The following is a 14533-nucleotide window of genomic DNA, read 5'->3' as shown; positions in this document are numbered from 1 at the left end:
TTTAGTTCCCATTATGGTACCCATTAAAATGCTCATCATATCCTTGGCGCATAGTAGCATGGGGAAGGTGGTTATGAAAAAACATGAGCTTAGTTACAAGTTGGTGCCACCAAGTCAATCAGCTTTGGCTAGATACGGGACTAGGAGAGTAAATTGATCCCATAAAACTTACAGCATGAGGGCAATCATTATTATAATATGATTATATAGTTACGCCTATGTAAATTACAGTGAAAACTATATTTCTATAGGTTACAATACGCATTACTTTAATAGTCATATGAATAATCATTTTGGCAATACTTGACAACAGGCAGCACTATAAGAACATGCTGCGTAGAGTGTAAGTCATTACTGCAGTGCAAATGTAAGGCAGATCCACCCAGGTATTTTGCCCAGTGGCCTGGGTGTTATTATCAGGGTGAAATTATCTAGAAAAGGGGAGTGGAAAGACACGTCATCACTAGTAAAGAATGAAAAAATGAGAATTTGAGTATGAGTAAAGTATATCTCGCCTCCTGCTGGGAATTTCAACTCACATGTGGAAGAAGGGAAGCCGCAGGGATCAAGTTATATATAAATAAGAAACAGGACCAGAACTGGGCAGGAGGAGCTCACGGGGACTGATCATAGAAGTGATATATGGGAGCAAGAAAGGTGCTCAGAGGACTTGTGCAAGGAGCTAAAGAAACTTCTCAAGGAGGTCTGTGCAATGAACTAAGGAGGGAACTCGGTGAACTTAGGGATAGTACTTAGAAGACTTCTACAAGACTTGGGGAGGGGTCCTCAAGGAACTTATTATAAGAGTTTGAAGAAGGTTTTCAGAGGACTTTTTTTGGAGACTGAAGAAGGTGTTCAGAGGACTTTTTCTGGAGACTGAAGGTGTTCAGAGGACTTTATCTGGAGACCGAAGAAGGTGTTCAGAGGACTTTATAAGGAGACTAAAGAAGGTGTTTAGAGGGCTTTTTCTGAAGACTGAAGAAGGTGTTCAGAGGACTTTATCTGGAGACTGAATAAGACCAAAAGAAGGTGCAAAGTGGAATACAAGGATCTGGAAAGGGGACATAGAATACTACAAGGAATTGTGAAGGGTGCATAGTGGATGTCAGAGAGTTCTTTGTGGACATCTGCACAGAGCTAGGCACAGGGCACACTGGACTTGCACAGGGAGCTGGGGAGGTGGTGTAATCCAGCCTGTGCTTGTTACTTTCCAGCCTTATATACTTCAGTGCAAGGAACCTAAGAAACACTCCCCTCCAGCCTGCAAGAATGACTGTTCTCTTCCTGCTTTGGATACAAGTTCTTTCTGAAAGTTTTGGCACTAAAGTATCCTGAAAGGGAACAGGGTGCACACAGGACCAGGGCAGTGGGTGCCCTTTCATCTCCCTTTTTTATTCTGCAGTCTCATTTTTTTTGGAGTGGCAGAAGACACAGATAAGAGTGCTGCAGCTTGTATGTCCCTGATCACATGTGTGCCTGGGAGACTGAAGAACTTACTGCTGGAGGAAGGTAAGCTTGTATTCTGTGTATATATCTTCTCTAGGACTTGTCCAGGGTGGATGGAATCTAATGTAATGTGTTTATCAGATGAATTCCTGCCTGCTGAATTCATCTCCATGTGTCTCTGTAGGTCAGTCACTGGCCAGCTACAGTCATGGGTGCAAAATGCAGCACACCCCAAAGGATACAATGTTTATTTCATGCCCTGGGAAGAACTGTTAGATGACCATTAGTAAACTTTTGTGATACACTTTCAAAACTTTACAAATCTTTTAGAACACTTTGCATTTCTAATGATCTAACACTTTGGCAATCGGATGTGATGACTTTTGTGCACTTATGAAATAATTTGGAATGTTACCATCACCTCCTTAACGTAATCCTTTGCCGATTGATAATTTATCATATTAGAATCCTAAACTTTATTGTTTACCGCTGCTTTACGGCCCTTACGGTATGATAGCAGGTGTACTCTATAGGTCAAGAAATATGGTAAAATATCTGGAAATTAGATTATCATAAGGTAAGGAATCGATTCATTTTAGTGATATCAGAAGAAATTTTGAAACTTGGATGGGACCGTGAAAAAAAAAGTCACGTTTGTATTTGGAACGAATACGTTCAACATCGGTTCTAGTTTCGGAACCTGTTTTATATCAAGGAATAGAATGCGGAGAAATGAAAGACTTATTGGTTTTGAGTTGGCTGGTGTTGTATTTCTTTTTTTCCTTGGAAATCCTTGACAAATGCCTCTTGGTGTCGGATCGAATCCGCACTGTTGCCTATATGACTTGATGTTACTGTGTTATGTAAATACAGTTGTAAGAAAGGTTACGTGAGGCGATGCAGCCCGGGAAGGCAACACGCTGACAATGAATGGCGGCAGGAGTTGAACATATCGGATCGTGATTTCTACAATGTCACAGGCGGGTTGCGATATTGGGTCACCGCTGTTGCCCATTTGGTGCCCGCCTTGTTCTCCGTTTAGAACACTGGACCTTGATTTTGGAAATCCACTAAAAACACTAAACTCTTATTATTAATGTTTCTAGTGATGAGAGCTGAAACAGTTTGGTTCTAAAAATTTGTCCCCGATAAGGAGATGTATCCAAGGGTTCTAGGCCTTGGATAATCCTTTTTAGTTAGAAGGGCCCTGAAAAATATGATATTAGGGTATCATTCTGCTTTGCCCCCCCCCCCCCAAATATGGTGCAAAACTTGGCAATAGGTGTTTACTTCATCCATAACGGCACCTTGTAATAAGAAGAATTAATGGGGTTGTCCATGCCGATAGTGGCAATGGGTCATCAATATGGGATCGGTGGGGGTGCCGAGTATCGGAGTTGTACTAGACCAGCATGGCTCTATACACTGTGAATGAACTCAAGAATGGCCATTAAAGGGGTTGTCCGGGATTTTAGCATCGATGGTCTAGGATAGGTCATTCGTTTTTGATCTGTGAGGGTGCAACACCCGGAATCTCCACCGATCAATCATTCCAGGTGTTGGCAGCTGCCGTAACTTGCTGCAGAGCACAGCTCCGCTGACAGTATGGTACCGCGGCTAGATACAGTACATACACCCCCTATTCATATCAATAAGGGGTGGATGTCGGGTGCGGTACCCAGCCGCGGTCACCATTTTGTCGATGTAGCTATTCTGTACATCTCCGTAACTGGGCAGTTCTAAGCCTTCATAAAATAACAACTCGAAAAACTGAGTGCTCCCAGTTGAGGCATTTTTGGAGTTGTGACATACACAACCCACTCAGGTGAACAAGCCTCTCGCCCCCCGATCTCACTTTTAATATACATTATTACCCTGTGTGTGCTTGTCTTTCTTTTTCTTTTCTACACAGTCTGACACTGTCCAATCACAATCAGTGTTCGATCATACCAGACTGTGGATGAAAACTCCCGAATGATAACTCCCAGTTGTCAATTTGTTCAGATATTTCAAGGGGGTATAATAGAGGAGCAAAGTTAATAGTTAAAATGTAAGACATCATTTTATTAGATTAGTCACATGATTGAATAAAAAAATAAATATACCCCTTTAAGAATTCTCTAATCATCATCTTAAAGGTGCAATCTGAAATACAAACTAATTTTCATCCCTAATGCCATAATCTAATCTATTTTCTTTTATTCCTTTTTCTTCCCTAACTACAATACCTGCATTTCTTTTTTTTTTATAGCTTTCTTTTTAATGACGCTTTATTTGAGAATCCCAGTGCATGCAATGATATGCAAATGAAGTGCAATCAGGGGCAGAGGCTGCAGCCCCTGCCCCCTCCCCGAAATGAAGCTTCATGGGTGACCTTCTTTTCAGGGGCTGGACTAGTCCCTGCTCTGTCACTGTGCGATGTGCACAATGACAGTGCGCTCTCTTACTGGCTCAGATGAGTAGTAACAAATCACTGTCAATGCAAATTGTAAGAATACAAGATGTGACAACACTTGCGGGGGCGTCACAGGTCTCTGCAAGCCGAGTGTTCATCTTAGCACATATATTGATAGTGCACTCTGTTGCTGGCTCATTACTACTGATTTGAGCTGGCGAAAAAGTGCACTGTCATTGTGCACATCACCGTTAATTTAGTGAGAGAAGGATAGTGAATTTTTAATTAAAGTATACTAACCAATAGAATAGTTTAGAGCATTAACTAGGCTTTTAGGATGAGGAATAAATTGTATTTTGGACTTTAATAGTGGAAAATAAATGTCACTGGTGTTTCGCTGACAAATTCCTGCAGGATGTGATTCATATGATAACATTATATAATCATTTACAACTGGAGGAAATTTCTATTTATGCATTTTTTAATATTATATTTAAAGAGGTTTTCCATTGATGCGTAATGTTCGGTCCCACAATGCAGCGAGAATAGTTTGCAGGGCTCTAGTGCAGCTGGAACGGAGCACCAATGTGGCTGCTGGATCAGGGTCTTTGGAATCGATTTGGTCACCTCTACTACTACTACTAATAGGTTTTATCTTTCACTCCCTTTTTATAGAAGTCATTTGTAGATGGTATATAATAAGACCACGCCATTGTAGGCAGCTATTGACTGTGCACAGATACAATGCGATGCTATACATTAGCATACCAGATGGACATGGAGTTTGCCATTCATGGATTAAATTACAAAGTTGGGTGTTCTCTGAATAACGAGTAGTGTAATGTCACCCGAAATTGCTTTCAGCTTTGTCCCTTTGCTTTTTATTTCATTCATAAAACCATCTCGACAATCAGACAAGAAGGACGTGCGATTAGTCTGCAGCGAACCCTTTCTTTCTACTTTACGTGCCAGCTGTTTTGTATTTTGCATAGTTCTGAGCGATCCTGCAACTTATTAGGTTGGCTGGTGTGCAGAGGCTCTGACCTGTAACCACAGGATGAAGAACAAACCGGATGCCATTCGAAGGGTTTTGTACCCTTATAGACCGATGGTCGATTGAAAAGTTACGGTTGCACGACCCTCTTCATAGTTGTGCTAAAACATACAGTGGCATGGACAAGTTTGGGCACCCCTGTTCAAAATTACTAAATAAAGATGACACATGTTCTTGTATTTTAGGCAATATATATATTTTTTCATCTTTTACATTTTAAAAATTGCAAAAAGGAAAATGTGCACAGTGTATGGTTAGTACCTAGTAGCGCCCCCTTTTGCAAGTATCACAGCTGGTAAATGCTTTTTGTAGCCAGCCAAGAGTCTTTCAACTTGTTTGATGATTTTCATCCACTCTTCCTTGGAGAATTCCTCCAGTTCTGTGAGATTCCTGGGTCGTCTTGCTTCCTCTGCTATTTTAAGGTCTGGCCACAGATTTTCAATGTTGTTTAGATCAGGGGACTGTGAGGGCCATTGTAAAACCTTCAGTTTGCGCCTTTTTAGGTCGTCTATTGTGGATATTGATGTGTGTTTAGGATCATTATCCATTTGTAGAAGCCATCCTCTTCCTCTTTTCAACTTCAACTTTTTTACAGATGGTGTTATGTTTGCATCAAGAATTTGTTGAAATTTCATTGAATCCATTCCTCCTTCTACCCGTGAAATGTTCCCAATGCTATTGGCTACAACACAACCCCAAAACATGATTGATCCCCCCCACACACACACACACGTTTACTGGTAGGTAGTGTTGAGCATTCCGATACCGCAAGTATCGGGTATCAGCCGATACTTGCGGTATCGGAATTCCGATACCGAGATCCGATACTTTTGTGGTATCGGGAATCGGAATCGGAAGTTCCCAGTGTATGGTTCCCAGGGTCTGAAGGAGAGGAAACTCTCCTTCAGGCCCTGGGATCCATATCCATGTAAAAAATAAAGAATTAAAATAAAAAATAGGGATATACTCACCCTCTGACGCGCCCTGGTAGTAACCGGCAGCCTGCTTTGCTTAAAATGAGCGCGTTCAGCACCTTCCATGACGTCACGGCTTCTGATTGGTCGCGTGCCGCTCATGTGACCGCCAGGCGACCAATCACAAGCCGTGACGTCATTCTCAGGTCCTAAATTCCTAGTTAACAGCGGTGAGGTGCAGGGGCCTCCGGAGAGGTGAGTATATCAATATTTTTTATTTTAATTCTTTATTTTACACATTAATATGGATCCCAGGGCCTGAAGGAGAGTTTCCTCTCCTTCAGACCCTGGGAACCATCAGGATACCTTCCGATACTTGGTGTCCCATTGACTTGTATTGGTATCGGGTATCGGTATCGGCGATATCCGATACTTTTCGGGTATCGGCCGATACTATCCGATACCGATACTTTCAAGTATCGGACGGTATCGCTCAACACTACTGGTAGGTGAGATGTTCTTTTCCTGAAAATTCCGTGTCTTTTTTCTCCACACATACCTTTGATCATGGTGGCCAAAGAGTTCTATTTTAACCTCATCGGTTCACAGGACTTGTTTCCAAAATGCATCAGACTTCTGTAGATGTTCTTTTCCATACTTCTGATGCCGAATTTTATGGTGAGGAAACATGAAAGTTTTTTTTTCTGATGACTCCATGAAGGCAATATTTGTGCAGGTGTCTCTGAACAGTAGAACAATGTACCACAACTCCAGAGTCTGCTAAATTTTCCTGAAGGTCTTTTGCAGTCAAGTGGGGATTCTGATTTGCCTCTCTAGGAATCCTACAAGCAGCTCTCATTGAAATTTTGCTTGGTCTTCCTGTCCTTATCTTGACCTCCACTATTCCTGTTAACTGCCATTACTAAATTATATTTCGAACTGAGGAAAGGGTAACTTGAAAATGCTTTGTATCTTCTTATAGCCTTCTCCTGCTTTTGTGGACCTCCATCATTTTCATTTTCAGAGTGCTAGACAGCTGCTTAGAAGACCCCATGGTTGCTGTGTTTTGGCACAAGGTTAGAGGAGGCTGGGTTTTTATAAAGCTGGGAAATTTGCATCACTTGGCCTTTCCTAATGATGATAGTGAACAAGCCATATCTCTAACCGGCTAATTACTGTGTGAAACCTTGGTCAAAGTTTTCTGAGACAGGAAGGCAGAATGATCCAGCTCCCAGTGCGGCAAGTCCTGATAAAATATATAGTTCTTTATTCAAAATTATTTAAAACCAGATGGGTATCCAGATAAGTACCAGAGACATATATAACAGCAGTCCATGATATGTAGAAAATGGAGGAACATGGGGAACAAATTGCTATTTCCAGACGCATTTCGACCAGACACGTTCCTGTTTTGCTTGCACGCCTGCAGTAGCGTTGATAACGGACTCCTGGACTGATCGAAGCTGATGGGAAGGTGAGCTAGTTTCTTTCATTTTTAATTTTTCAAAGTTATCTGAGCATGTAAATCTCCAAGGATGCCCAAACTTTTGCATTGGCCCGTTTTCCTTTTTGTAATTTTGAAAATGTAAAAAATGACAATTTATATTTTTTTTCGCCTAAAATACAAAGGAAATGTGTCATCTCTAACTTTAGGCCTTTTAGAGATCATTTCATCTTCAACCTGCTTAACTGTCCACAATAACAGAAATTTTGACCAGGGGTGCCCAAACTTTTACATGCCACAGTATGCTATGGAAAAGAGGAATGAATAAAAGATCTTTAGCACCAATGCAAATCAGTAACATTGCCCAAGTGGGTAGGGTCTCTGCTGTTAATTTCTATGCCTTCCATTCCATAAGCAAGCCGATCCAATCCAAAAATGCTTTCAAAAACGCTATTCTACTCAATGGAAAATCTAGTTTGTTGTTTACATGATAAGTTTTCCAAGTTTCTTTTTCCACCTATGGGCCTTTTTTTGTCCAGTGTTTGTTACATTTCGCCTGGTTTTGACTTGGGCCAAGATCTTCTTTTAATCTGTGCCTTTTTTAAGTCTAGTTGGTGTTTTTTTACTAATTTTCATTAACGTCTTAATCATCTTTGAATTTGCGCCTTTTTAGAGTCTATTTTATATGTGTGGTTTTCTATGTTTGCCATTGTGGGCCGGGTTTGGTGTTTCCAGAGGATTTCGAATGATTCCGTCAGTCATCACATTGTTTCAAAAAGGCACTTTACTCTGATTTTATTCTTTTGCCTGAAATTCTTGAGCAAATTTTATGACCTTCAGTGTACACGAGAATTGGGTCCTATATTGTAAAGTGGTTTCTCAGAAAAGGCTATAATAAGGGCAACTTGGCCATGCCCCCCCATAAAGCTTCTGGCCCTAGGCAGTAGCCCATATTGCCCTCATTACAATTTACCCCTAACTGCAGCAGTTGGTGAAAGTGACGGTGCCCTCGTCCCACCGGAGGATCCTCTGGTCCTCCATTGGGTCAGTACGATGTCATTTCTCACCTTCTATTTTAGCTCTCCTCTTTCAGTAATACATTTTTTCCAGATGATCTTGGATTTGCGTTGTTATTCAGTCTGTAAAGAAAAAAAAAATTATGTGGGACATATTTTTACTTTGGGGATAAGACGCTGCTTAACTTTATATAAAAGTTGCTTTTTTTTCAGAGTAGGTTTATAAGGCTTCATTTAGAAGCCAAGACAAGAGGGAATTTGCTATGTGTCTCCTTTATAACCAGCCATCTGTTTTTGTTTTTTGCCCTCCCTTGATTCCTTAGGTCACTCATACATTTGTCTAGCACTTGGAGTTTTAAGGGCTCATTACTAGTGGAATGACAAAGGCTTTTATAGCTGGGAGCCTGCCAGGAGCCGCTATCGGCAATTTTGAGAGTTATATATAAAAAATGTATGCGGCCTTGATTCCCATAGCAACCAATAAGAGTTCAGCTTTCATTTTCCCTGTGAAGTTTTGAAATGAAAGCTAGACTCTAATTGGTTGCTATGGGCACCATGGTTAAGCAGAGTGTGACACATGAGGCCTACATGGCAAATCGGAGCCTTATTGCCTATGGGAACCAAACAGATTCTTACTGTTAGGCTAGGACTGTGCACTGACCTGTGGTCACCGGCAAAAGACTGTAAAATCTTTTATTTTTGTGACTTTTATGGCAACTCAAGTGTAGTCCAGGCTCAAAATTGAAACAGATAAAGCTGTTGTCCTGATACAAGGAACCCCTTAATTGGCTTCAGAGATGAATATGGCATATGGGGAGAAATTATCGAAAGTGTACATGCCGTTTTGTTAAAGTGATTGGCCATGTTGTATTTCTTAAAGGTGTTGTCTGGCCTTGGGGTACAAGTCTACAGTCACTCTATGTGACTGCAGACTTGTGAATCCTCACAGCACCCACAGTGCTCACTGAAGGATTGCTGACGGGCAAATGACCGCAAGCATGCGATCTGCATACATGCGGTCACATGCCGACTAGAAGTGCATGGCCTCACTCAATACAAGTGAATTTAGCAAGGTCGGATACGTCTAGTCATAATGTGATGTGGAGTATGCAAATCGCATTACCGCCCGCTCGAGGTGAATATTCAGTGCTCGGAGTGACTGCAGATTTGTACCCCTAGGCCGAACAACCCCTTTAAAACGATTTTGTTATGGAATTTTGCTGTGGAAATTCCTCAGTGGATAACTCCTCCATGTGGACGTACGCTTAAAGTCATTTTATGTTTCCGACACATGAAATGTTTTCCATTGCATTCCAGTTTCCATTGTTTAGGTAAAAACTTTGGTCTTCATATTTTGACTTGGGGCTTTACCCGTTTCATAACTTATGAACAGTGTCCATAAGAAAAGCGAAGCAGGAAAAATGTGAAAAGCTGAAGATGTGAATGACCTTTTGCTGCCTGAGCCATGTATTTATCAAATGAAATATGGAGACGTCACGTAATCTCATTCCTTTCCATTGATCTTAGTCTTTCCAAGGATAAACATGGGCTGAGCTGATTTATCGATGTAGAAGGCTTGACTTATCACTAATATTATTTTCTTATATCTTACGGTTAAATTTCCACATGACCTTAAAATAAATTAATTACAGTCTTTTCACATTAGCATTATGGCTTCTGTTTCTAATGGAAGCCATGACTCAGTGCCGGATACAAGTAATTTAATCGGTGACCAACGGAGACCAATGACTTATAATATAGTTTTTTAAGAATGTATCACTTTGATTCCAAATAGCAATATTATTATTATTATTATTATTATTAGTCTTCACCTCAATCTTGGGCCATGGCGACTTGATGGATGAACGCTCTGTAGGAAGATCGATCTTGCCCAAGCCTAGATGGGTCCACCAGGGTCTTCTCTGCCAATATCTTGATAGCATCAAGCCATCAAGTTGCTGGTCTTCCCCTTCACCTTGTTCCTTCTATTTATCCAACTACCTGGTGCCAACTTTTCCCATCAATGGAGGCATGTAGCATGAGCAGAACCCTATTTTTTTAATCTCCAGTTTAGTCATATTAATCAACACTAACTTTAGGTTTGGTGAACACTATAAAATTGTACACATGGAGCGTTTACTGTGAAAGATGGAGAGCCTGTGTGTACTGACTGTCACATAGCGTGACACATGCAGCTTTGGCGTCGGACACCTGATTATCGGGAGAGCTCCAGGTATCCGGGTTGGCGATGCAGCTTCTTCGTTATGCGCTATAGCTTGCCGAATAAGTAGGGAGCCGATGATGTTCACTGATCTCTACTTGTGACCATCTCTCAAAATAAAATGTGACTTTTGTGATAGAAAGGTTTGGGATCCCTGCCTTAGGAGTAGTCACGACTCACGATCTAGAGGCCTATACTGTGACCAGTTTGAGGTAACCAAGTGGAATGTCTTCTTGTATAGTCAATGGTGACATGTGGCTATTTCTGGCCATCGATGTAGTGTTCACTGCTTTATAGTATGTGAAATATGGTTTCTGAAATTGTCTCCTTTAAATGCCTTTGGAAGCTAAACACAATCTTTGGTACCTTTTCTCAATGATTTAATTATTACGCTATGCCTGGTGGTAAATCTTCTTAACCATCTCTAGTGATTGCTTAGGATTATGTAGTGGTTTAGATGCCAGTATTGACAGTCTAGTGACCAGTCTTTAGTAGCCATCCATGGCCACCAAAGCCACTGCCTTAAGCCTATAACTCTAAATGAGTTTGTGTAACTTGCAATGTGATATCCATCATGGATTCAATGAAAAAATTCATCCCAGCACATGAGAAATACAAATGTTAGCGTGTTTGGGATGTGTTTCTTCCTTTTGTCCATATCGATTCCTTTCCACAAATACATAAGTATTTCCTCACCCCATGAAATGACATAATCCAGGGTGGAGGGCACATATGAAATGAATAGAAGTATGTATGGGCTACATTACAAAAATTGGACTTAAAGTGCTATAAACCAGACCTAAAACTATATGCACATCTGGATGTCCTAACTTTCCTTCATATTTTCTATTCATTTTCATACTTGATTAAAATTACCATAAATGGACATTCATCATACAACCCATCATTAAATGGAGTACTCAAATTTTAACCCTAGAAAATATTTAGAATGAGGAAAATCCAAGACATAAAATGGTTATTCCCAACACACGAAAATCTTTTGTAATCAGACAAGTGAAAACAGTGTGTAAAGAGATGTTTTGGCCACAAATGTCTATTGTCGTCAAAATCTGAAAAACAGACAATATGCCTTGATGAAGGCCATTTGTGGGCAAAACGTCATTTTAAACAGATAAGAATAATAGTGATGCCCTGGATTTTACTTATTTTGGATAGTACTGGAGATTGGATGGAGAGATGCCCCAAGACGAGTCTCAGAAGTGGTGCAGGAAAATCTTTTGTCTTAAGGATTAGAAGATATTCAGCACAAAAGAGTCAAATGAACCATAAAGCCATGAGCCATAAACAAAAAGATTTTAATGTTCTGATGTTAAGTTCAAAAAATAATATAGGAAAAAACTATAGGAGCTTGTTTTATAAAGGAGTTCTTCAATAATTGACTATTTCATGCAAAATTGACTTGGACTTTGTCTTTGGGGAGAACCTGCTCATTAGAGAAAACTTGAATAAAATGGTTGATTTTATGGATGACAAACAATTGATGATTAACAAATGTGGTTGTTCAAAACACCAATTGGGAGCGTTGGATTTTTTGGGCCGATGATCAGCACTGCCTGAATCATCACTCGAAAAGATCGAAAAGTGGCCGATGTTGTTTTTGATGTTATGAAGGCCATGGATGATCAATCGTTCGTCTGCCATCTTCATCTAATGTGTATGGGGGAGTCCTTTAATTTGTTGTTCTTTCATAAGCGTCAGTTTAGTGAGGACACCAATTTGGAATGCCGTAACCCAAACTTCCAGCTAATATATGCCACTTTTGTATACGTCTCACCCCCCTACAAGAGATGATCAAGACGTTCCCATCTTTTTACATCTTCAAACAGTGTAAACCAAGCTATTAGATTATATAAAACAAACAGCCCGGGCTTGTCGAGAAAGAACAGAGCTAAAGTCTATATGCACAAGTAACTCTAGAGGTTCTTTATCTATAGATTGTATTACTGAAAGACTTGTGATGAGGTGCTATGTTACCCGATCTGCCTTACAATCATTTTTTTTTCTTTTTTACTTTTTTCTTCTTTTTGTCGGCTTTTCTCTGATTTTTCACAAATGCAGATCTCACAATCTTTGACATCAAAGGACAAAAAGTACGTAAAGTGCCTTCTCCTTCTGCCTTGCTACATAGTAAACTATTTTACTTCTGTCTTTATTCCCCTCGCGCCCCCCTCGTGTTTGAATAGCAGTAGGAAAGGCGATCTCCCTCCTGTTAAAACGTTATTAAGTTTTCATGTGAAAGATGAAACGTCCTCTATTTTACTCTTTGGTGATAGTAGAATAGGAGAGAGAGAAAGAGATAGAGGAGGAAAAAAAAATCTCTATTCATCCTACAACTTAGTTTGATGTCGGTGAAGCAGCCTACAGGTATAGCGCTCGAAGGGCTTGGGTTCCAAAGCTATACGAGACCTCTGCTGTCCTCCCTAAGCCTCAAGATCATAGGTTGAAGTTACCTAGTCTACATGCGTTGACGCCATTACAAAATGTTTTGAAATCTTCTCCAGCCTAAGAGACTACATTAACAAAGAAAGAGGAGACAACCACACCACTTGTCTCGTTACATCTGGTGGGATGCATCCACAAGGAGAACTTCGAACCAGGGAGACGAGAGAGCCCTCGTAAACTCCAAGATAGTTGAGATTCAAGGTATTGTCATCGCGATTGAAAGCCCCATCATTGTGTATAGCGTGTTTGCAGTTGTCCGGTGTGTAACGTGTGCTTCTTTTGTGGGTATTGGTGACATTATCATACTGCAAACATTAGGGCGCGCATTCATACGGGGTTATAAATGTTAACTCGTCTTGTTCTACGTCCATGATTATTCTAGGTGTGCACCTGTTCTTTTCATTAGGCACAATGGAGACTATGCATTGAGGTTCAGATCATAGATCTGCTTGTTCCCTCGTTCAAAAAGCCTCATTTACATTTAAATAGTGGGTTAGTGTAGACTATAGAGTGTGGTTTTAAAGTTTATTTTACAATTCATTTTCATTCATGGTGTTTTAGACAGATTCATACCTTCTGCAATTATCCATCACTTGCACCAAAATTTAATTTAGGTACACACATGTATACAATTTATGAACAGATTATGCCACTTTTGGGGCACTTGCCACCGGCTATCTGCCCTGTGTTGATAGAAAGGTACATTGATAGTCACATATTTATTAAAGTGAGGCACCGTTACTAGAACTTTGGTGGTATTTTCATAGTGTGTATCCATAGGGTTGTGTGGAACACCACGCAAGTTAGTAACAGACTCTCTTTCATTGAAATAAAATGTAGGTGCATTTTTTGGAAGTAAAAGTGATGGGCTGTTGATCAAGGGAACTAGTCTGATTGCCAAATGTACAGTCGGGAAGAAGTTTTTGGAGCACAAACTGGCTAGGTGCACAAGGAGTTTTTTAAGCAGAAGCTAAGAGGAAACTATTCAAGTCCTCCTCAAAAATGAAAAACCCCTCAAAAACCTTGGGAGGTTCTCCTCAGTTTCCTCTAAAAAAAAAAAAAAACCCTCGCTGAAACAGACTACATGTACACATAGCCACTCAATCTCCAAATCTCAAAAACTTGGAGTTTCTGTTCCAAAACGTCACAAAAAGTCTCCGTGTGCACATAGGATATGGGGCAATTAGCATCTGCCTCACAGGGTTTCTGCTAGGAACAACATGTTAGGTTGTAGGTTGAACTTGATTAACTTGTGTCTGTAAATGAACATTTTGCTATAAAAAATTTTCAAAAATTTTTCTTAAAATTGTGATTTACCATTTTTCCTCAAGTTTACTTTATTTTCAACTTGAATTTTTTATTTTGCAACAAGTTTGTCACTGCTAAGAGATAGAACAAATATGTAAAGAATTGTCATTGCCCTCTTGTATCTCGGCTACACTGGCGATCTGTTCTAGGATGGTGATGCTCACAAAGTTGCCCAATATTCAGCCTTAACCAAAGTCTATGATGTGCTGTAAATGAATTGTGCCGTAGGTGAAACCTATAGCCAAATATCATATTTAAGGATATGGATGGCA

General features: G+C 40.2%; 1 protein-coding gene across 2 annotated transcripts in view; it reads left to right on the top strand.

Moving 5' to 3' along the window:
* The first annotated feature begins 505 nt into the window (after window positions 1-505).
* Window positions 506-14533, top strand: part of NTF4 (neurotrophin 4) — a 128583-nt gene continuing 114555 nt past the window's right edge. The window contains exon 1 of one of the 2 annotated variants that reach the window (XM_077259697.1): window positions 506-1509. The gene's annotated coding sequence lies outside the window, so the exon portion shown is untranslated. Of the gene's footprint in view, window positions 1510-12947; window positions 13155-14533 lie in introns of those variants that run through there. The other variant, XM_077259698.1, reaches the window with a different exon arrangement.

Source organism: Ranitomeya variabilis, chromosome 4, assembly GCF_051348905.1.
Source record: "Ranitomeya variabilis isolate aRanVar5 chromosome 4, aRanVar5.hap1, whole genome shotgun sequence".
NCBI lineage: Eukaryota > Metazoa > Chordata > Amphibia > Anura > Dendrobatidae > Ranitomeya > Ranitomeya variabilis.
Note: the sequence above shows the minus strand (reverse complement) of the source record. Positions and strands in the feature narration are given on the sequence as shown.